Source organism: Eleutherodactylus coqui, chromosome 5 (assembly GCF_035609145.1).
Source record: "Eleutherodactylus coqui strain aEleCoq1 chromosome 5, aEleCoq1.hap1, whole genome shotgun sequence".
In the NCBI taxonomy this organism is placed as follows: domain Eukaryota; kingdom Metazoa; phylum Chordata; class Amphibia; order Anura; family Eleutherodactylidae; genus Eleutherodactylus; species Eleutherodactylus coqui.
Window position 1 is genome coordinate 16,867,803 of NC_089841.1, and position 25,160 is coordinate 16,892,962.

At 51.7% G+C, this 25,160-nt stretch overlaps 1 protein-coding gene and 1 long non-coding RNA gene across 2 annotated transcripts in view; one reads left to right on the top strand and one right to left on the bottom strand.

Annotated features, from left to right (window-relative positions):
- The window catches only part of LOC136628705 (zinc finger protein 665-like), an 841,644-nt gene that overhangs the window by 728,180 nt on the left and 88,304 nt on the right, over positions 1-25,160 (top strand). The gene's annotated exons all lie outside the window — the stretch shown is intronic.
- On the bottom strand, positions 14,135-17,461 carry LOC136629081 (uncharacterized). Its single transcript, XR_010792908.1, has 3 exons — positions 16,949-17,461; positions 16,176-16,283; positions 14,135-14,585 (listed from the first exon to the last, which is right to left on the bottom strand). It is a non-coding gene; the product is annotated as an uncharacterized lncRNA (long non-coding RNA).

Here is a 25,160-nt window from a genome sequence, read left to right on the forward strand (position 1 = left end):
AGGAGAGGACACCCAGAACCCCCAGTACTGCAGAGTATTGCACCTGTAGGAGAGGACACCCAGAGCCCCCAGTACTGCAGAGTATTGCACCTGTAGGAGGAGAGGACACCCAGAGCCCCCATTACTGCAGAGTATTGCACCTGTAGGAGGAGAGGACACCCAGAGCCCCCAGTACTGCAGAGTATTGCATCTGTAGGAGAAGAGGACACCCAGATCCCCCAGTACTGCAGAGTATTGCATCTGTAGGAGAAGAGGACACCCAGAGCCCCCAGTACTGTAGAGTATTGCACCTGTAGGAGGAGAGGACACCCAGAGCCCCTAGTACTGCAGAGTATTGCACCTGTAGGAGGAGAGGACACCCAGAGCCTTCCGTACTGCAGAGTATTGCATCTGTAGGAGGAGAGGACACCCAGCGCCTTCAGTACTGCAAAGTATTGTATCTATAGTAGGAGAGGACAGCCAGAGCCCCAGTACTGCAGAGTATTGTATCTGTAGGAGGAGAGGACACCCAGAGCCCCCAGTGCTGCAGCGTATTGTATCTGTAGGAGGAGAGGACACCCAGAGCCCGCAGTACTGCAGCGTATTGTATCTGTAGGAGGAGAGGACACCCAGAGCCCCCAGTACTGCAGAGTATTGTATGTGTAGGGGGAGAGGACACCCAGAGCCCCCAGTACTGCAGAGTATTGTATGTGTAGGGGGAGAGGACACCCAGAGCCCCCAGTGCTGCAGAGTATTGTATGTGTAGGGGGAGAGGACACCCAGAGCCCCCAGTACTGCAGAGTATTGTATGAGTAGGGGGAGAGGACACCCAGAGCCCTCCGTACTGCAGAGTATTGTATCTGTAGGAGGAGAGGACACCCAGAGCCTTCCGTACGGCAGAGTATTGTATCTGTAGGAGGAGAGGACACCCAGCGCCTTCAGTACTGCAGAGTATTGTATCTATAGTAGGAGAGGACAGCCAGAGCCCCAGTACTGCAGAGTATTGTATCTGTAGGAGGAGAGGACACCCAGAGCCCTCCGTACTGCAAAGTATTGTATCTGTAGGAGGAGAGGACACCCAGAGCCCTCCGTACTGCAGAGTATTGTATCTGTAGGAGGAGAGGACACCCAGAGCCTTCCGTACTGCAGAGTATTGTATCTGTAGGAGGAGAGGACACCCAGCGCCTTCAGTACTGCAGAGTATTGTATCTATAGTAGGAGAGGACAGCCAGAGCCCCAGTACTGCAGAGTATTGTATCTGTAGGAGGAGAGGACACCCAGAGTCCCCAGTGCTGCAGCGTATTGTATCTGTAGGAGGAGAGGACACCCAGAGCCCCCAGTACTGCAGCGTATTGTATCTGTAGGAGGAGAGGACACCCAGAGCCCCCAGTACTGCAGCGTATTGTATGTGTAGGAGGAGAGGACACCCAGAGCCCCCAGTACTGCAGCGTATTGTATGTGTAGGAGGAGAGGACACCCAGAGCCCCCAGTACTGCAGAGTATTGTATGTGTAGGGGGAGAGGACACCCAGAGCCCCCAGTACTGCAGAGTATTGTATGTGTAGGGGGAGAGGACACCCAGAGCCCCCAGTACTGCAGAGTATTGTATGAGTAGGGGGAGAGGACACCCAGAGCCCTCCGTACTGCAGAGTATTGTATCTGTAGGAGGAGAGGACACCCAGAGCCTTCCGTACTGCAGAGTATTGTATCTGTAAGAGGAGAGGACACCCAGCGCCTTCAGTACTGCAGAGTATTGCATCTATAGTAGGAGAGGACAGCCAGAGCCCCAGTACTGCAGAGTATTGTATCTATAGTAGGAGAGGACAGCCAGAGCCCCAGTACTGCAGAGTATTGTATCTATAGTAGGAGAGGACACCCAGAGCCCCCAGTGCTGCAGCGTATTGTATCTGTAGGAGGAGAGGACACCCAGAGCCCCCAGTACTGCAGCGTATTGTATGTGTAGGAGGAGAGGACACCCAGAGCTCCCAGTACTGCAGAGTATTGTATGTGTAGGAGGAGAGGACACCCAGAGCCCCCAGTACTGCAGAGTATTGTATGCGTAGGAGGAGAGGACACCCAGAGCCCCCAGTACTGCAGAGTATTGTATCTGTAAGAGGAGAGGACACCCAGAGCCCCTAGTACTGCAGAGTATTGCACCTGTAGGAGGAGAGGACACCCAGAGCCCCCAGTACTGCAGAGTATTGCACCTGTAGGAGGAGAGAACACCCAGAGCCCCCAGTACTGCAGAGTATTGCACCTGTAGGAGGAGAGGACATCCAGAGCCCCCAGTACTGCAGAGTATTGCACCTGTAGGAGAGGACACCCAGAGCCCCCAGTACTGCAGAGTATTGCACCTGTAGGAGGAGAGGACACCCAGAGCCCCCAGTACTGCAGAGTATTGCACCTGTAGGAGGAGAGGACACCCAGAGCCCCCAGTACTGCAGAGTATTGCACCTGTAGGAGGAGAGGACACCCAGAGCCCCCAGTACTGCAGAGTATTGCACCTGTAGGAGAGGACACCCAGAGCCCCCAGTACTGCAGAGTATTGCACCTGTAGGAGGAGAGGACACCCAGAGCCCCCAGTACTGCAGAGTATTGCACCTGTAGGAGGAGAGGACACCCAGAGCCCCCAGTTCTGCAGAGTATTGCACCTGTAGGAGGAGAGGACACCCAGAACCCCCAGTACTGCAGAGTATTGCACCTGTAGGAGAGGACACCCAGAGCCCCCAGTACTGCAGAGTATTGCACCTGTAGGAGGAGAGGACACCCAGAGCCCCCATTACTGCAGAGTATTGCACCTGTAGGAGGAGAGGACACCCAGAGCCCCCAGTACTGCAGAGTATTGCATCTGTAGGAGAAGAGGACACCCAGATCCCCCAGTACTGCAGAGTATTGCATCTGTAGGAGAAGAGGACACCCAGAGCCCCCAGTACTGTAGAGTATTGCACCTGTAGGAGGAGAGGACACCCAGAGCCCCTAGTACTGCAGAGTATTGCACCTGTAGGAGGAGAGGACACCCAGAGCCTTCCGTACTGCAGAGTATTGCATCTGTAGGAGGAGAGGACACCCAGCGCCTTCAGTACTGCAAAGTATTGTATCTATAGTAGGAGAGGACAGCCAGAGCCCCAGTACTGCAGAGTATTGTATCTGTAGGAGGAGAGGACACCCAGAGCCCCCAGTGCTGCAGCGTATTGTATCTGTAGGAGGAGAGGACACCCAGAGCCCGCAGTACTGCAGCGTATTGTATCTGTAGGAGGAGAGGACACCCAGAGCCCCCAGTACTGCAGAGTATTGTATGTGTAGGGGGAGAGGACACCCAGAGCCCCCAGTACTGCAGAGTATTGTATGTGTAGGGGGAGAGGACACCCAGAGCCCCCAGTGCTGCAGAGTATTGTATGTGTAGGGGGAGAGGACACCCAGAGCCCCCAGTACTGCAGAGTATTGTATGAGTAGGGGGAGAGGACACCCAGAGCCCTCCGTACTGCAGAGTATTGTATCTGTAGGAGGAGAGGACACCCAGAGCCTTCCGTACGGCAGAGTATTGTATCTGTAGGAGGAGAGGACACCCAGCGCCTTCAGTACTGCAAAGTATTGTATCTATAGTAGGAGAGGACAGCCAGAGCCCCAGTACTGCAGAGTGATGTATCTGTAGGAGGAGAGGACACCCAGAGCCCCCAGTACTGCAGCGTATTGTATCTGTAGGAGGAGAGGACACCCAGAGCCCCCAGTACTGCAGAGTATTGTATGTGTAGGGGGAGAGGACACCCAGAGCCCCCAGTACTGCAGAGTATTGTATGTGTAGGGGGAGAGGACACCCAGAGCCCCCAGTGCTGCAGAGTATTGTATGTGTAGGGGGAGAGGACACCCAGAGCCCCCAGTACTGCAGAGAATTGTATAAGTAGGGGGAGAGGACACCCAGAGACCTCCGTACTGCAGAGAATTGTATCTGTAGGAGGAGAGGACACCCAGAGCCTTCCGTACTGCAGAGTATTGTATCTGTAGGAGGAGAGGACACCCAGCGCCTTCAGTACTGCAGAGTATTGTATGTATAGTAGGAGAGGACAGCCAGAGCCCCAGTACTGCAGAGTATTGTATCTGTAGGAGGAGAGGACACCCAGAGCCCTCCGTACTGCAAAGTATTGTATCTGTAGGAGGAGAGGACACCCAGAGCCCTCCGTACTGCAGAGTATTGTATCTGTAGGAGGAGAGGACACCCAGAGCCTTCCGTACTGCAGAGTATTGTATCTGTAGGAGGAGAGGACACCCAGCGCCTTCAGTACTGCAGAGTATTGTATCTATAGTAGGAGAGGACAGCCAGAGCCCCAGTACTGCAGAGTATTGTATCCGAAGGAGGAGAGGACACCCAGAGCCCCCAGTGCTGCAGCGTATTGTATCTGTAGGAGGAGAGGACACCCAGAGCCCCCAGTACTGCAGCGTATTGTATCTGTAGGAGGAGAGGACACCCAGAGCCCCCAGTACTGCAGCGTATTGTATGTGTAGGAGGAGAGGACACCCAGAGCCCCCAGTACTGCAGAGTATTGTATGTGTAGGGGGAGAGGACACCCAGAGCCCCCAGTACTGCAGAGTATTGTATGTGTAGGGGGAGAGGACACCCAGAGCCCCCAGTACTGCAGAGTATTGTATGAGTAGGGGGAGAGGACACCCAGAGCCCTCCGTACTGCAGAGTATTGTATCTGTAGGAGGAGAGGACACCCAGAGCCTTCCGTACTGCAGAGTATTGTATCTGTAGGAGGAGAGGACACCCAGCGCCTTCAGTACTGCAGAGTATTGCATCTATAATAGGAGAGGACAGCCAGAGCCCCAGTACTGCAGAGTATTGTATCTATAGTAGGAGAGGACAGCCAGAGCCCCAGTACTGCAGAGTATTGTATCTGTAGGAGGAGAGGACACCCAGAGCCCCCAGTGCTGCAGCGTATTGTATCTGTAGGAGGAGAGGACACCCAGAGCCCGCAGTACTGCAGCGTATTGTATCTGTAGGAGGAGAGGACACCCAGAGCCCCCAGTACTGCAGAGTATTGTATGTGTAGGGGGAGAGGACACCCAGAGCCCCCAGTACTGCAGAGTATTGTATGTGTAGGGGGAGAGGACACCCAGAGCCCCCAGTGCTGCAGAGTATTGTATGTGTAGGGGGAGAGGACACCCAGAGCCCCCAGTACTGCAGAGTATTGTATGAGTAGGGGGAGAGGACACCCAGAGCCCTCCGTACTGCAGAGTATTGTATCTGTAGGAGGAGAGGACACCCAGAGCCTTCCGTACGGCAGAGTATTGTATCTGTAGGAGGAGAGGACACCCAGCGCCTTCAGTACTGCAGAGTATTGTATCTATAGTAGGAGAGGACAGCCAGAGCCCCAGTACTGCAGAGTATTGTATCTGTAGGAGGAGAGGACACCCAGAGCCCTCCGTACTGCAAAGTATTGTATCTGTAGGAGGAGAGGACACCCAGAGCCCTCCGTACTGCAGAGTATTGTATCTGTAGGAGGAGAGGACACCCAGCGCCTTCAGTACTGCAGAGTATTGTATCTATAGTAGGAGAGGACAGCCAGAGCCCCAGTACTGCAGAGTATTGTATCTGTAGGAGGAGAGGACACCCAGAGTCCCCAGTGCTGCAGCGTATTGTATCTGTAGGAGGAGAGGACACCCAGAGCCCCCAGTACTGCAGCGTATTGTATCTGTAGGAGGAGAGGACACCCAGAGCCCCCAGTACTGCAGCGTATTGTATGTGTAGGAGGAGAGGACACCCAGAGCCCCCAGTACTGCAGCGTATTGTATGTGTAGGAGGAGAGGACACCCAGAGCCCCCAGTACTGCAGAGTATTGTATGTGTAGGAGGAGAGGACACCCAGAGCCCCCAGTACTGCAGAGTATTGTATGAGTAGGGGGAGAGGACACCCAGAGCCCTCCGTACTGCAGAGTATTGTATCTGTAGGAGGAGAGGACACCCAGAGCCTTCCGTACTGCAGAGTATTCTATCTGTAAGAGGAGAGGACACCCAGCGCCTTCAGTACTGCAGAGTATTGCATCTATAGTAGGAGAGGACAGCCAGAGCCCCAGTACTGCAGAGTATTGTATCTATAGTAGGAGAGGACACCCAGAGCCCCCAGTGCTGCAGCGTATTGTATCTGTAGGAGGAGAGGACACCCAGAGCCCCCAGTACTGCAGCGTATTGTATGTGTAGGAGGAGAGGACACCCAGAGCCCCCAGTACTGCAGAGTATTGTATGTGTAGGAGGAGAGGACACCCAGAGCCCCCAGTACTGCAGAGTATTGTATGCGTAGGAGGAGAGGACACCCAGAGCCCCCAGTACTGCAGAGTATTGTATCTGTAAGAGGAGAGGACACCCAGAGCCCCTAGTACTGCAGAGTATTGCACCTGTAGGAGGAGAGGACACCCAGAGCCCCTAGTACTGCAGAGTATTGCACCTGTAGGAGGAGAGGACACCCAGAGCCCCCAGTACTGCAGAGTATTGCACCTGTAGGAGGAGAGGACACCCAGAGCCCCCAGTACTGCAGAGTATTGCACCTGTAGGAGGAGAGGACACCCAGAGCCCCCAGTACTGCAGAGTATTGCACCTGTAGGAGAGGACACCCAGAGCCCCTAGTACTGCAGAGTATTGCACCTGTAGGAGGAGAGGACACCCAGAGCCCCCAGTACTGCAGAGTATTGCACCTGTAGGAGGAGAGGACACCCAGACCCCCAGTACTGCAGAGTATTGCACCTGTAGGAGGAGAGGACACCCAGAGCCCCCATTACTGCAGAGTATTGCACCTGTAGGAGGAGAGGACACCCAGAGCCCCCAGTACTGCAGAGTATTGCATCTGTAGAAGAGGACACCCAGATCCCCCAGTACTGCAGAGTATTGCATCTGTAGAAGAGGACACCCAGAGCCCCCAGTACTGCAGAGTATTGCACCTGTAGGAGGAGAGGACACCCAGAGCCCCTAGTGAGCCCCTAGTACTGCAGAGTATTGCACCTGTAGGAGGAGAGGACACCCAGAGCCCCCAGTACTGCAGAGTATTGTATCTGTAGGAGAGGACACCCAGAGCCCCCAGTACTGCAGAGTATTGTATCTGTAGGGGGAGAGGACACCCAGAGCCCCCAGTACTGCAGAGTATTGTATCTGTAGGGGGAGAGGACACCCAGAGCCCCCAGCACTGCAGAGTATTGTATCTGTAGGAGAGGACACCCAGAGCCCCCAGCACTGCAGAGTATTGTATCTGTAGGAGAGGACACCCAGAGGTCCAGTACTGCAGAGTATTGTATCTGTAGGAGGAGAGGACACCCAGAGCCCCCAGTACTGCAGAGTATTGTATCTGTAGGAGGAGAGGACACCGAGAGCCCCCAGTACTGCAGAGTATTGTATCTGTAGGAGGAGAGGACACCGAGAGCCCCCAGTACTGCAGAGTATTGTATCTGTAGGAGGAGAGGACACCGAGAGCCCCCAGTACTGCAGAGTATTGTATCTGTAGGAGGAGAGGACACCCAGAGCCCCCAGTACTGCAGAGTATTGTATCTGTAGGAGGAGAGGACACCCAGAGCCCCCAGTACTGCAGAGTATTGTATCTGTAGGAGGAGAGGACAACCAGAGCCCACAGTACTGCAGAGTATTGTATCTGTAGGGGGAGAGGACACCCAGAGCCCCCAGTACTGCAGAGTATTGTATCTGTAGGAGGAGAGGACACCCAGAGCCCCCAGTACTGCAGAGTATTGTATCTGTAGGGGGAGAGGACACCCAGAGCCCCCAGTACTGCAGAGTATTGTATCTGTAGGAGGAGAGGACACCCAGAGCCCCCAGTACTGCAGAGTATTGTATCTGTAGGGGGAGAGGACACCCAGAGCCCCCAGTACGGCAGAGTATTGTATCTGTAGGAGGAGAGGACACCCAGAGCCCCCAGTACTGCAGAGTATTGTATCTGTAGGAGGAGAGGACACCCAGAGCCCCCAGTACTGCAGAGTATTGTATCTGTAGGAGGAGAGGACACCCAGAGCCCCCAGTACTGCAGAGTATTGTATCTGTAGGAGGAGAGGACACCCAGAGCCCCCAGTACTGCAGAGTATTCCACCTGTAGGGGGAGAGGGCACCCAGAGCCCCCAGTACTGCAGAGTATTGCATCTGTAGGAGGAGAGGACACCCAGAGCCCCCAGTACTGCAGAGTATTGTATCTGTAGGAGGAGAGGACACCCAGAGCCCCCAGTACTGCAGAGTATTGTTTCTGTAGGAGGAGAGGACACCCAGAGCCCCCAGTACTGCAGAGTATTGTATCTGTAGGAGGAGAGGACACCCAGAGCCCCTAGTACTGCAGAGTATTGTATCTGTAGGAGGAGAGGACACCCAGAGCCCCCAGTACTGCAGAGTATTGTATGAGTAGGGGGAGAGGACACCCAGAGCCCCCAGTACTGCAGAGTATTGTATCTGTAGGAGGAGAGGACACCCAGAGCCCCCAGTACTGCAGAGTATTGCACCTGTAGGAGGAGAGGACACCCAGAGCCCCCAGTACGGCAGAGTATTGCACCTGTAGGAGGAGAGGACACCCAGAGCCCCCAGTACGGCAGAGTATTCCACCTGTAGGGGGAGAGGGCACCCAGAGCCCCCAGTACTGCAGAGTATTGCATCTGTAGGAGGAGAGGACACCCAGAGCCCCCAGTACTGCAGAGTATTGTATCTGTAGGAGGAGAGGACACCCAGAGCCCCCAGTACTGCAGAGTATTCCACCTGTAGGGGGAGAGGGCACCCAGAGCCCCCAGTACTGCAGAGTATTGCATCTGTAGGAGGAGAGGACACCCAGAGCCCCCAGTACTGCAGAGTATTGTATCTGTAGGAGGAGAGGACACCCAGAGCCCCCAGTACTGCAGAGTATTGTTTCTGTAGGAGGAGAGGACACCCAGAGCCCCCAGTACTGCAGAGTATTGTATCTGTAGGAGGAGAGGACACCCAGAGCCCCTAGTACTGCAGAGTATTGTATCTGTAGGAGGAGAGGACACCCAGAGCCCCCAGTACTGCAGAGTATTGTATGAGTAGGGGGAGAGGACACCCAGAGCCCCCAGTACTGCAGAGTATTGTATCTGTAGGAGGAGAGGACACCCAGAGCCCCCAGTACTGCAGAGTATTGTATCTGTAGGGGGAGAGGACACCCAGAGCCCCCAGTACTGCAGAGTATTGCACCTATAGGAGGAGAGGGTCTGCAGCCCCCAGAGTACATTGTAGCGGGGGTCTCGTCGGGTTGAGGGTCTTCCAGTAAACAGTGTAGATGGTTGTAGCCCGGAGACCAACAAGCTCCATAACGGCTCCTCTCTGCTGCAGCTCACAACAACCCAGGAGAAGAGGCTTCCCAGCAGCCCCAGAATGGCTCCTCCCACACAGGAGTCACATGACGGTGACATCATCACAGGTCCTGGAAGCTGCTGCCGACTCTGCAGGTGGAGGTATGTGTCCCCCTCATGTGGGGCCCGCTGGAGCCACTTATTATTAACCATTTGAGGCCCGGGACATTTCCGCTCTCTGGTTCCTCCAGTTTTCGGGGTGTGCAGCTATAAATAGCCCGGTTAGTTCTATAATTAGCGCCTTTGTGGCTCCTCAGACGCTATTTTTATAGTTGTGTTGTTTGTTGCCTTCTAGTGTTTCGTCCTCTCCGGCGGTCAGCCGGCCTCTGATTGGCGCTCCCATCGGCTCCGCCCTCTTTGGGGCTCACAGTCTGTATTCCCCGCGGTCTACATGTGTTACAATGTGGGACAAACCTGTGCGAGTCCAGCGGGAACATCCAACCTCCGTGCAGATGGAGCGCCGGGGGCCGCAGTACTGAGCGCTCAGCCCCCACATGTGTGCCCACTGCCGGCCCCCTCCCCATCAGTAAGGTCACCCCGGGCGCATATTACCAAAGGAGGCCTGAGTTCTCCTATGGGGCCGATTCAGCCAATCAGCTGGCTGGAATCGGCACCACGTGACACAGCGGCGTGCCCGCGCATTGCCGTGCACAGGATTGTGCTTTGCCCGCGCTTTCACATGCTCAGTGCCTTGCCATGCACTCGTGTGGACACAGGATTGTGCCTTGCCCGCGGTTTACATGCCACTCGTGTGTGCACAGACAGTTATTGATTTGGCAGGTTTTTTTTGTGCTTTTGCCAAAGGTGATTATTTCTTTTGCGCACGTGGATTTGCCAGTGGAAGTTTTACACAGGAAAGTGGATTTGCCAGCGGACGTTTTACACAGGACTACTAAAAGCCAAGGTAAGCTGCTGCATCTGCTCATTTAATTGCGCTCTTACTTCCCCTGCGCGCATTGGCGGAGAGGCGGCCAATTCTGCATGCCGCTGCATTGTCCACGAGCGCGATCCCCAGCATGCCGCTGCATTGTCGCCGCGATCCCCAGCATGCCACTGCATTGTCCACGAGCGCGATCCCCAGCATGCCACTGCATTGTCGCCATGCCGCTGCATTGTCCACGAGCGCGATCCCCAGCATGCCGCTGCATTGTCCACAAGCGCGATCCCCAGCATGCCGCTGCATTGTCCACGAGCGCGATCCCCAGCATGCCGCTGCATTGTCGCCGAGATCCCCAGCATGCCGCTGCATTGTCCACGAGCGCGATCCCCAGCATGCCACTGCATTGTCGCCATGCCGCTGCATTGTCCACGAGCGCGATCCCCAGCATGCCGCTGCATTGTCCACGAGCGCGATCCCCAGCATGCCGCTGCATTGTCGCCGCGATCCCCAGCATGCCGCTGCATTGTCGCCGCGATCCCCAGCATGCCGCTGCATTGTCCACGAGCGCGATCCCCAGCATGCCGCTGCATTGTCGCCGCGATCCCCAGCATGCCGCTGCATTGTCGCCGCGATCCCCAGCATGCCGCTGCATTGTCGCCGCGATCCCCAGCATGCCGCTGCATTGTCCACGAGCGCGATCCCCAGCATGCCGCTGCATTGTCGCCGCGATCCCCAGCATGCCGCTGCATTGTCCACGAGCGCGATCCCCAGCATGCCACTGCATTGTCGCCATGCCGCTGCATTGTCCACGAGCGCGATCCCCAGCATGCCGCTGCATTGTCGCCGCGATCCCCAGCATGCCGCTGCATTGTCGCCGCGATCCCCAGCATGCCGCTGCATTGTCCACGAGCGCGATCCCCAGCATGCCACTGCATTGTCGCCATGCCGCTGCATTGTCCACGAGCGCGATCCCCAGCATGCCGCTGCATTGTCGCCGCGATCCCCAGCATGCCGCTGCATTGTCGCCGCGATCCCCAGCATGCCGCTGCATGCATGGTCGCCGCTGCATTGTCCACGAGCGCGATCCCCAGCATGCCGCTGCATTGTCGCCGCGATCCCCAGCATGCCGCTGCATGCATGGTCGCCGCTGCATTGTCCACGAGCGCGATCCCCAGCATGCCGCTGCATTGTCGCTGCGATCCCCAGCATGCCGCTGCATGCATGGTCGCCGCTGCATTGTCCACGAGCACGATCCCCAGCATGCCGCTGCATTGCTATGTGTGGAGACGCGGTTACCAGAGATTTGTGCGCTGTGCGCTGCTACGTGTGGAGACGCGATTACCTGAGATTTGTGCGCTGTGCGCTGCTACGTGTGGAGACAACACCCAAGATTTGTGCGCTACGTGTGGTGAGTACGTCACCTGAGATTTGCGTGACGCCACCTGACGCAACCTGTCTTTTTTTGCAGATTTGTGCGCCTTATTGCAAAATAACGTGTGGAGAGGATCCTGACGTTTGGACGCGTTTCGAGAAGAATTTCGCTTCGCTCGGACACCATCTGACATCACTCAGCGAGGTAAGCTGCTGCATCTGCCAAATTTTTCATTGCTTGCATATGCTCATGTGTACATGCATGCGTGCCTGTATGCGTACATGCCTGTATACGTACATGCATGCATGCCTTATGCGTGTATGCGTACGTGCGTGCCTGTATGCCTATGTGCGGGCATGCATGCCGTATGCGTGCGGGCATGCATGCCGTATGCGTGCGGGCATGCATGCCGTATGCGTGCGGGCATGCGTGCATGCCTTATGCATGCGTGCATGCCTTATGCGTGCATGCCTTATGCGTGCGTGCATGCCTTATGCGTGCGGGCATGCGTGCATGCCTTATGCGTGCGGGCATGCATGCCTTATGCGTGCGGGCATGCATGCCTTATGCGTGCGTGCATGCCTTATGCGTGCGGGCATGCGTGCATGCCTTATGCGGCGGGCATGCGTGCATGCCGTATGCGTGCGTGCCTTATGCGTGCATGCCTTATGCGTGCGTGCCTTATGCGTGAGTGCATGCCTTATGCGTGCGGGCATGCGTGCATGCCTTATGCGTGCGGGCATGCGTGCGTGCCTTATGCGTGCGGGCGTGCGTGCCTTATGCGTGCGGGCGTGCGTGCCTTATGCGTGCGGGCGTGCGTGCCTTATGCGTGCGGGCCTTATGCGTGCGGGCATGCCTTATGCGTGCGGGCATGCGTGCATGCCTTATGCGTGCGGGCATGCGTGCATGCCTTATGCATGCGGGCATGCCTTATGCGTGCGGGCATGCGGGCATGCCTTATGCGTGCGTGCCTTATGCGTACGTGCATGCCTGTATGCGTACATGCGCGCATTATGCGTACACGCATTATGCGTACACGCATTATGCGTACACGCATGCCTGTATGTGTACACGCATGCCTGTGTGTACACGCATGCCTGTGTGCGTACACACATGCGTGCCTGTATGCGGACACGCACGCGTGCCTGTATGCGGACACGCACGCGTGCCTGTATGCGGACACGCACGCGTGCCTGTATGCGGACACGCACGCGTGCCTGTATGCGGACACGCACGCGTGCCTGTATGCGGACACGCACGCGTGCCTGTATGCGGACACGCACGCGTGCCTGTATGCGTACGTGCGTATGCATGCATTTATGTATAGATGCATGTATGCATGCATAGATGCGTGCATGCATGCATAGATGCGTGCATGCATGCATAGATGCGTGCGTGCATAGATGCGTGCGTGCATGCATAGATGCGTGCATGCATGCATAGATGCGTGCATAGATGCGTGTATGCGTGCATAGATGCGTGTATGCGTGCATAGATGCGTGTATGCGTGCATAGATGCGTGTATGCGTGCATAGATGCGTGTATGCGTGCATAGATGCGTGTATGCGTGCATAGATGCGTGTATGCGTGCATAGATGCGTGTATGCGTGCATAGATGCGTGTATGCGTGCATAGATGCGTGTATGCGTGCATGCATAGATGCATGCATAATTCTTCTGACCTGGTTGGGGGAGTAGTGGTCATTGTAAGTGGGTTGAGCGGATCTAGGAATCAGTAATACTGGTGGGATGTGACTGTTAACCTGCTGATTTCTCGTCATTTCCTGCAGATCTGACGTCCTTGAGAACGGGAAGCCTGGCAGACAGTGAAGAGACCCTCGTCGTTCAGCAATCTTTAAACCCTTCTTTTAATGCACTGTTTTTTCCCAGTGACTCCCTTGTTTTTAATACGCTTTTTAAAAAAAATAATTATGACGGAGGATCCTGAAAAACTGCACAATATTTTACTGCAATGCATTAAACAGAAAAGACCCATAAACACAGCGGCCTTTTGTCTATGTCACAAAGGCTGCTAGGTGTCATAATTAAGGATGAGCGAGTATACTCGCTAAGGCACTACTCGTTCAAGTAATGTGCCTTAGCCGAGTATCTCCCTGCTCGTCCTTAAAGATTCGGGGGCCGCCGCGAGGGAGAGCGGGGAGGAACGGAGGGGAGATCTCTCTCTATCTCCCCTGCGACTCACCTGTCAGCCGCAGCGGTCCCCGAATCTTTATGGACGAGCAGGTAGATGCTCGTCTAAGGCACATTACGTGAACGAGTAGTACCTTAGCGAGTATACTCGCTCATCCTTAATTATGACACCTAGCAGCCTTTGCAAACTTGGATTGGTGTAGGAAAACTAAGTGTTCCTCAAAATTCTGAAAAGTAATGTTAAATTTGTACGTCTCCTAGATGGAAAAAATAAATGTACAAAAGTTTTAAACCGTGCTTCCAGAATAAAGTGAACAGATGGAAATCTATATGTTCGCAGAGATTTGTACAGAATGTTTGCACTTATTTTATATATGACATTTGACTGTGAAAAAATGAAAATTCAAAATTGTGCAAAGTAGCAATTTTAATAAATATACACAACTTTTAACAGTCCTTTTTTACTACCTAACAGAAGTACAACAAGGGGAAGAAAAAAATGTCAGTCACTTGGATATGCAAAACCTTTACGGACTTATGATATGTCAAGTGACACATGTAAAGTTCCAAGTTTTCAGTCTGTCACTAAGGCGCAAACAGGCTTGTTCTCTAAGGGGATAAATAGCTTAGTGTATAAACTGTGAACCGACTAACGAGGGACAGTGAGCGGCATCACATGCATCGTACTGCTCCATCAGATCCTGATGATGGATTTCCATAGCAGGTGATGGGCCATTTCCAGCTTTTAAGCATCCTCCGGAGCCAACATCTGGGAACTTCTGGCTCTCTGGTGATTCAACTCTGTGGTTGCGAGCACCGGAAACGGTTACCACAGTGCAGTATTCTGACCAAAACGTATCAGCTGACCTAGAAGGAGGAAGAAAAAAAAAATTAACCCTGCCTGCAATTGGCTTAATTCCGTGGGTTTTCATAGTTCTTGCACTGTCCCTGCTTTTCTTCACTCCTACTTTAATAGATAAAGACATCGTATTTGGACAATTGGTATGTTTCTCCGAAGGTTGGTGCAGTATTGTGATGGAACCTGTACGTGTGCTAAAAAAAGGAATTAAATGCTCAAATCTAATGTTATGTCTTTTTCGCCCAATAAGACGAATTTAACACAGCAAGTGTGTGAGAGAGAGAGAGGGGGTGGCTGAGTAAGTGGGTGAGCATACATGCATGTATACATACATGCACGCATACAGGCATGCATGCACACAGGAACGCGTGCGTGTACGCATAAGGCATGCACGCATACAGGCACGCGTGCGTGTACGCATAAGGCATGCACGCATAAGGCATGCATGCACGCACATAGGCATACAGGCATGCATGCGTGTGCACACAGGCATGCGTGTGCACACAGGCATGCGTGTGCACACAGGCATGCGTGTACACACAGGCATGCGTGTACACACAGGCATGCGTGTACGCATAATGCGTGTACGCATAATGCGCGCATGTACGCATAAGGCATGCACGCACGCATACAGGCATGCATGTACGCATAAGGCATGCACTCACGCATAAGGCACGCATACACGCATGCCCGTACGCATAAGGCATGCACGCATGCCCGTACGCATAAGGCATGCACGCATGCCCGTACGCATAAGGCATGCCCGCATGCCCGTACGCATAAGGCATGCCCGCATGCCCGTACGCATAAGGCATGCCCGCATGCCCGTACGCATAAGGCATGCCCGCACGCATAAGGCATGCACGCACGCACAAGGGCATGCACGCATGCCCGCACGCACAAGGCACGCATGCCCGCACGCACAAGGCATGCACGCATGCCCGCACGCACAAGGCATGCACGCATGCCCGCACGCACAAGGCATGCACGCATGCCCGCACGCACAAGGCATGCACGCATGCCCGCACGCACAAGGCATGCACGCATGCCCGCACGCATAAGGCATGCACGCCCGCACGCATAAGGCATGCACGCCCGCACGCATAAGGCATGCACGCATGCCCGCACGCATAAGGCATGCACGCATGCCCGCACGCATAAGGCATGCCCGCACGCATAAGGCATGCATGCCCGCACGCATAAGGCATGCACGCATAAGGCATGCACGCATGCCCGCACAAGGCATGCCCGCACGCATAAGGCACGCATGCCCGCACGCATAAGGCATGCCCGCACGCATAAGGCATGCATGCCCGCACGCATAAGGCATGCACGCATGCCCGCACAAGGCATGCACGCATGCCCGCACGCATACGGCACGCATGCCCGCACGCATACGGCACGCATGCCCGCACGCATACGGCACGCATGCCCGCACATAGGCATACAGGCACGCACGTACGCATACACGCAGGCACGCATGTACGCATAAGGCATGCATGCATGTACGCATACAGGCATGTACGCATACAGGCACGCATGCATGTACACATGAGCATATGCAAGCAATGAAAAATTTGGCAGATGCAGCAGCTTACCTCGCTGAGTGATGTCAGATGGTGTCCGAGCGAAGCGAAATTCTTCTCGAAACGCGTCCAAACGTCAGGATCCTCTCCACACGTTATTTTGCAATAAGGCGCACAAATCTGCAAAAAAAGACAGGTTGCGTCAGGTGGCGTCACGCAAATCTCAGATGACGTACTCACCACACGTAGCGCACAAATCTTGGGTGTTGTCTCCACACGTAGCAGCGCACAAATCTCAGGTAACCGCGTCTCCACACGTAGCAATGCAGCGGCATGCTGGGGATCGTGCTCGTGGACAATGCAGCGGCATGCTGGGGATCGCGGCGACAATGCAGCGGCATGCTGGGGATCGCGGCGACAATGCAGCGGCATGCTGGGGATCGCGGCGACAATGCAGCGGCATGCTGGGGATCGCGCTCGTGGACAATGCAGCGGCGACCATGCATGCAGCGGCATGCTGGGGATCGCGGCGACAATGCAGCGGCATGCTGGGGATCGCGCTCGTGGACAATGCAGCGGCATGGCGACAATGCAGTGGCATGCTGGGGATCGCGCTCGTGGACAATGCAGCGGCATGCTGGGGATCGCGGCGACAATGCAGCGGCATGCTGGGGATCGCGGCGACAATGCAGCGGCATGCTGGGGATCGCGCTCGTGGACAATGCAGCGGCATGCTGGGGATCGCGCTCGTGGACAATGCAGCGGCATGCAGAATTGGCCGCCTCTCCGCCAATGCGCGCAGGGGAAGTAAGAGCGCAATTAAATGAGCAGATGCAGCAGCTTACCTTGGCTTTTAGTAGTCCTGTGTAAAACGTCCGCTGGCAAATCCACTTTCCTGTGTAAAACTTCCGCTGGCAAATCCACTTGCGCAAAAGATGTAAAACTTCCACTGGCAAATCCACGTGCGCAAAAGAAATAATCACCTTTGGCAAAAGCACAAAAAAAACCTGCCAAAAAGCACAAAAAATACCTGCCAAAAAGCACAAAAAATACCTGCCAAATCAATAACTGTCTGTGCCACACACCAGTGGCATGTAAACCGCGGGCAAGGCACAATCCTGTGTCCACACGAGTGCATGGCAAGGCACTGAGCACGTGAAAGCGCGGGCAAAGCACAATCCTGTGCACGGCAATGCGCGGGCACGCCGCTGTTGGCTGAATCGGCAGCACAGGAGAACTCAGGCAGCACAATCCTGTGCACGGCAATGCGCGGGCACGCCGCTGTGTCACGTGGTGCCGATTCCAGCCAGCTGATTGGCTGAATCGGCCCCATAGGAGAACTCAGGCCTCCTTTGGTAATATGCACCCCGGGCCGCAGTACTGAGCGCTCAGCCCCCACATGTGTGCTCACTGCCGGCCCCCTCCCCATCAGTGAGGTCACCCCGGGGCTGCGGTGGGAATTACGCTTTGGACTTGTCTCCCCTCTTCCTGCTGTCTTATATAGTCCCACAGGCCACCACGAGGTCCGGGAGCCGAATCCCTCCGCCGCCTCGTGTTCTGTGGCCCACCGGCCGGCCACTACTGTGGGTGTTATTATGACTACTGGGGCCCCTATGGGGGCCATTAATAGTACTGGGGCTACTATGAGGGCCACTAATAGTCCTGTGGCCACTATGGGGGCCGCTTATAGTCCTGTGGCCACTATGGGGGCCGCTTATAGTCCTGTGGCCACTATGGGGGCCGCTTATAGTCCTGGGGCCGCTTATAGTACTGGGGCCACTATGGGGGTCGCTTATAGTACTGGGGCCACTATGGGGGTCGCTTATAGTACTGGGGCCGCTTATAGTACTGGGGCCACTATGGGGGTCACTAATGGTACTGGGGTTACTATTGGGGCCACTAATACTGGGGCTACTATGGAGGCAACTAATAGTACTGGGGCCACTAATAGTCCTGTGGCCACTATGGGGGTCGCTAATAGTTATGGGGCCACTTATGGTACTGGGGCCACTATTGGGGTCACTAATAGTATGGGGGCCACTAATAGTACTGTAGTCACTATGGGGGTCGCTAATAGTATTGGCATCACTAATAGTTATGGGGCCACCATTGGGGTCACTAATAGTCCTGTAGTCACTATGGGGGTCGCTAATAGTATTGGGGTCACTAATAGTTATAGGGGTCACTATGGGGGTCACTAATAGTATTGGGGTCACTAATAGTCCTGTAGTCACTATGGGGGTCGCTAATAGTATTGGGGTCACTAATAGTTATGGGGGTCACTAATAGTCCTGTAGTCACTATCGGGGTCGCTAGTAGTATTGGGGTCACTAATAGTTATAGGGGTCACTATGGGGGTCACTAATAGTTATGGGGGTCACTAATAGTTATGGGGGTCACTAATAGTTATGGGGGTCACTAATAGTCCTGGGGTCACTAATAGTCCTGGGGTCACTATGGGGGTCACTAATAGTATTGGGGTCACTAATAGTTATGGGGGTCACTAATAGTTATGGGGGTCACTAATAGTATTGGGGTCACTAATAGTTATGGGGGTCACTAATAGTACTGGGGTCACTAATAGTCCTGGGGTCACTATGGGGGTCACTAATAGTTATGGGGGTCACTAATAGTTATGGGGGTCACTAATAGTACTGTTGCAGGTGAGGGGAAACAAAAGAGAGGAGTGTGGACCAAAACCCGTGTGATCGTGTTTAGAGTAGAACGAAGCTTGCGGTGGTGGAGTTGCCGCCTGACCAGATATCACCCCACTTAGATGGGCACGAAATGTAGTACTAGAAGACTGGCGGTGATGGCGCAATACTCCAAGCTAAAAAATACTAAAAGTCACCAAGAGGTGCGGAAACTTCTAGTAAATGGATAGATGCCACATGTTAAGACAGGTTTCGTGGAGAACCCCTTCATCAGTTCAGCTGGGGCTAAAATATACAAACTAAGTGTATATATATATATACTAGCTGATATACCCGGCTTCGCCCGAGTTAATTTGGTACTGGTGTTTACATCTGATGTTCACACGGAAAATCTTATGAAGTCGTGGTTACTTTAGAGATACTGAGGAAAAACATATGTTCACCATTTTGTATAGTTCTCTGTGTTACCCAGAAAACACCACGTGGAGGTAACCATGCGACGTTTCCTTTATATAACAAATAAAATTAAAAAGATTTGTGAAAAACAAATAAGAAAACAATTGAATTTTAAAAGGAAATAATAATTCCCCGTTAAAACTAAAAAGGTAGTTTTTTTTGAAAATGTCACCCCACAGAATGTGCCACCTCTCACACGCTGCTCATAACACACAGATCAGATAGATTCCTCTCAATGTATAGGCAGATAGGAGAGAGATTTATCTCAAACTGTATGTGAAAATGTCACCCCACAGAATGTGCCACCTCATACACACTGCTCATAACACACAGATCAGATAGATTCCTCTCAATGTATAGGCAGATAGGAGAGAGATTTGTCTCAGACTGTATGTGAAAATGTCCCCCCACAGAATGTCCACCTCACACACGCTGCTCATAACACACAGATCAGATAGATTCCTCTCAATGTATAGGCAGATAGGAGAGAGATTTGTCTCAGACTGTATGTGAAAATGTCCCCCCACAGAATGTCCACCTCACACACGCTGCTCATAACACACAGATCAGATAGATTCCTCTCAATGTATAGGCAGATAGGAGAGAGATTTGTCTCAGACTGTATGTGAAAATGTCCCCCCACAGAATGTCCACCTCACACACGCTGCTCATAACACACAGATCAGATAGATTCCTCTCAGTGTATAGGCAGATAGGAGAGAGATTTATCTCAGACTGTATGTGATAATGTCCCCCCACAGAATGTCCACCTCTCACACGCTGCTCATAACACACAGATCAGATAGATTCTTCTCAGTGTATAGGCAGATAGGAGAGAGATTTATCTCAGACTGTATGTGATAATGTCACCCCACAGAATGTCCACCTCAAACACGCTGCTCAAAACACACAGTTCAGATAGATCCCTCTCAATGTATAGGCAGATAGGAGAGAGATTTATCTCAGACTGTATGTGATAATGTCACCCCACAGAATGTGCCACCTCACACACGCTGCTCATAACACACAGATCAGATAGATTCCTCTCAGTGTATAGGCAGATAGAAAGATTTTCCTCAGACTGTATGTAAAATTTTCCCTGCATAAAATGTCCACCTCTCACATGCTGCTCATTACACACAGATCAGATTCTTCTCAGTGTATAAGCAGATAGGAGAGAGATTTATCTCAGGCTGTATGTGATAATGTCACCCCACAGAATGCCCACCTCACACACTGCTCATAACACACAGATCAGATAGATTCCTCTCAGTGTATAGGCAGATAGAGAGATTTATCTCAGACTGTATGTGAAAATGTCACCCCACAGAATGTGGCACCTCACACACGCTGCTTATTTTTACCCTGAAAGGTAACGCCCCTTTTTATTCAAATTTCCTACCCAGACTGAAGGTTGCAGCCCCTTGTTATACTTAAAGGCATACTCCATCCCAGCAGTCCATGTCCACTTCCTTTTGTACTTTACAGCCTTTCAATACATACGACAGTCAGTTTTATTCCTGTCAGTATATACTCATATTTCTAAAAAATAAATATGGGCTCACCTCACCAGCAGTATCTTCCAGTGTTGCAGGGAGATCTGAAATTCAATGGGAGCTCCGTCCTCAAACAGCCGACGGCAAACGGCTAAATTCCATATAAAGAAAAATAGAAGTGGAGAGGAGCTGCTACTGCTAAAAAAAATTTCATTCTTTATTGAGTAAAAAAAAGCATACAGCTCACAGGTTCGCGCTGAACGCGTTTTGGCTATAGTAGCCTTTGGGAAAAATCCGCCCTGTGAGAACAGCTTTTTTGCAAAACTCATTTGTGCTGCATTGCACTGCAAACACAGCGGTTTTGCCGCAGTGCGGATATGCAACGGCAATCTGCGGCAAAACCGCGGCAAATCCGCCCTGTGTGAACCCAGGCTAAATAACATCAGTAAAAATGACCTCTTGCCACATAATACAAGCCTTCATCAGCCTGGTTCTGTGATACAGGGAACCTGTGAGGAGTCTTACATCCCCCGAACTACAGGCAGCATAATATCCTGACCGGCGCCCACATTACAGACATCTACAGTATGTTCTCTGGGACACTGCGGGGTTATACATGAACAATTATCCAAAGACCAGCAAGGAATGTGGAGAAGAGTCATGGGGGCGGGTCCCTGCTGACCTGGTCACATTTGGTCTGCCTGTCAATATCTATCAATTAGGCATCATAAAACTCCTGATAAAGGACTTAAATGGATTTTATATTGATTTATCTTCTCTCCATTCAGGTCGTACAAAATCGGATCCTCTGATCTCTTCTATATAACATCATATTCCAGATTCACCATTCAGGATGGAGAAGGACAGAAAGAAGATGGTGAAACATATGTTAAATCTCACCATGGAGATACTCCTCAAGTTTAGTGGAGAGGTGAGAGATTCTGATGATGTCACATTACATCATTCTTATCTATGGTAATACCAGATGATGTCACTGGAGAGGGGAGAGATTCTGGAAATGTATGTTGTGATATTTATTAATGTTTCCCCATATGCAGGATTACATAGTAGTGAAGAAGACCTCTAGTGATGGCTGTCGGGCCCGTGTGTGTGATGGATGGGGAAGACCTCTGAGTCCAACCACAGAGCCCCCACCTGACCCCCTGGCACATGAGGACATCAATGTACAGAAGATTCTAGAACTCACCAACAAGATGATTGAGCTGCTGACTGGAGAGGTGATGCTGCAGGGAATGCTGGGACATTATACAGTAACAGCACTGGAGGCTTCTGGGTGATGACTGTATATTGTGTTGTCAGGTTCCTATAAGGTGTCAGGATGTCGCTGTCTATTTCTCCATGGAGGAGTGGGAGTATTTAGAAGGACACAAGGATCTGTACAAGGAGGCCATGATGGAGACCCGCCAGCCGCTCCCATCACCAGGTAATAGACAGGACTAAATGTTCATGCACATCTTGCTGATACACTATTTATATGTCCTGGTTTATCTTGTGATCTTATATGTCTTGCATGCTGATATCTTTCTTCATCTCTTTGATGTATTTTTTGAACAATCCCTTTTTATTGAGAGATAATAGTTGAGATGTGAATCATTCATAACATAATGAGCCGCAGTACATATCAATACCAGCTTGGTTGAAATGGATGCGAAGGTCCAACATGTAAGAATTATAACAGTAGGATGACCTGTCAGATTGTGTTTATTAAGGTGAATAATAAATCCTGTATATTGATTAGAAGGTTCTGAAGGACAATGCTGACGGACAAGTTTAATATTTGGGCAATGCCATCAGATGTGCAGCAGATTTCCCTTGTGTGAATCGCTCCTCCAGCATGTGTCTGTCTGTGAACGGTTAGATCTGACTAATATGTCCGGAGTTTTGTACCCTGGTCTGAGTATTTTGTTAGGCTGGGTTCACACACACCGGAATCCCGGCAAAAATCTTGCGGTTTGGCCGCAGGGAAAAACCGCGAGATTTCTGCTGGGAAAGCTCTGCTTCAAAACCCACGGCACTTAGCCGCGGGTTTTGAAGTGGCCTGGCTGCATGCCTTTCCATTGCGGCCGGTGCTCCCATAGAGGAGAGCGTAGCTGCAGTGTAATAAAAAAAAATGCACATGCTGTTGCCGGGAAATCTGCGCCACAACACCTGCTTCTGCCGGCTTTGCCGCAACCGATGCATCGTCCCATGTGGACGAGATTTCGGCGCATGCGCCGTCCCGAAGAAAAAAGATCCGGCCGCGATGGAGAGAAGATGAAGCCGCGAAGAAGGGAAGATCCGGAGCAGGTGAGCATATTCTGATGTTGGTCTCCCGCGGATCCGGACGGCTTTCATAGGCTTCAATAGAAGCCCGCGGGAGACCCGCACGAAATTTTTTTAAAATCACTTTTATTGACCATCTGCGGGTATTTATCTACCCGCGGCTGGTCAATGCATCCCTATGGGATGCGGATCCGCATGCAGGCGATCCAAAATCCTATTTTGCCAGTGGACATGAGGCATAAGAATACTCCTGTATATGGTCACATCTGGAGAATCCATGTGAATTGTTTGGAATTCTCCTGCTGTATTCTCTGTTGAAATGGAAGCCCAGTTCCTTTCCCAGACTCTAAGAAGCCGTGGCTTGTTAGAAGAGGAACAAAGTAACCGTCCCTTATAAAGGTACGTCATGAGCCTCCGTGGCCACTCAGAAAGGGATAGATAGGTTTCCAATCACAGTGGGTCTTTCAACCTGTTATGGAAAAGCAACTGAAATTTTTTTGTGAGATGTAAATGTTTAAGGTTTCTAGTTAATTTAATGTGCTGCTTGGTATAAGTGTTTCAATATGAGCCAAGTTTGTGATCTTAGCCCCTTTGATAATATCGTGGACTGTCAGGGAACCAAGCCCTGGCCATGATTTGTTAGCTAAACTAGAGGGAATTAGGGGCGCAGGTGTCCTTGTTGAGAATTTAAGGCATATTCACCATTTTGTAATCGAAGGGAGTACATAACCTTAATCATACACTTCATAATAGGGCTGAGTGATTGAGGTCTGTATAAGGGAAAGTCATTGGTGCAAAGGAGATAATGTCCCTTCTGGTTGAACAAAGTTCTCTCTAGGTTACTTGAGATTGGTCCAGTCTGAGATTCACCAAGGAAACTCATCTGGTGATGTGAATCACCTTGTAGTATAGGAGTATATTCGGGAGGCTAAAACCTCCCTGGTGTTTTTTTTTTTTTGGTTCTGGGGGAGGGGTAGAAGAAGAAGGAGAATCCTAGAAGTGTTTGTTGCTTATTCAAGATTAATTTCCTAAAAAAGCTGATGTAGACTGGAATATTAGTGGTCAGGATTCCCTATTGGGACTATTTGTGATGTATGTAAGATGTATGGCAATATGTAAGTGGAGAGCAGGTTTTTTCTTCCCATCCATCATAAGAAGGGAATGTTTAGATGCTGTAGTTGATGTTGCAGTTTTTTTGAGAAGTGGGGTATAGTTTACTTTAAAGTTGGGAGGGATCAGATGTTTAGATGGTACCTAAGGATTTGATGAGGGCCATTTAAAGGGGTATTACCTTTGTATGATTTCTACAGTGTTAGTTGGTGTGAAGATATTTAAGGTTTCTGATTTCTCAAAATTTACCTTGAAGTTTGAGATTTTGCCAAATTGGTTGAAGATCTCTAAGATTGCAGAGAAGCCATTTTAGGGTTGGCCATGAGTACAAAGAGGTCATCTGTGAATGCAGCTGTAGTATGTATAAAGTTTCCTATCTTCAATCCCAGGATGTTGGGATTTTGTCTAATTTTCTGTAGCAGAGTCTCCATCACCCACACAAATAAGGTGGGAGATGGTGGGCAGCCCTGTCTGGTCCCATTTGTGATAGGGTAGGGATCTGAGAGTGTTCCATTTATATGGATTCTAGCGGGGGGATTTGAATAAAGACTAAGTATGGTTATTATGAATTGTTCGGGAAATCCAAATTTCATTAATGAGCTTTCCTTGAAGTCCCAACTCACTCTATCAAAGGGCTTTTCTGGATCCCTACCCAGAAGGACCAATGGTAGTTTGTTGTTTTTGGCATAGTTAATGGCATTGATGATACAGGATGTACTGAATTTACCTTTACTGTGCGGCACAAATCCCACCTGATCCGGGTGGATACGTTTAGTAAGTAAAGGGTGGACTCACTGTTATTTAAAATTCACCTAAATGAAAGCAAGCTATGAGACTGGAAGATAAATGGGTGGCAAAATCAACCCCCTAAAGACGTAAATGATATCAGTTAGTGGCCACACACCTTCTACCATTTGTGTGGGTTGGAGGGCACGCATCACTATTTCTTACTGTATTACCTCATTTATGGTGGTGAAATTTTATTCAACTTTTTTAATATGTGGAGTGGCATACATGCACATTTTGGTTAAATGCTCTTAATAGAGATGAGCGAGCAC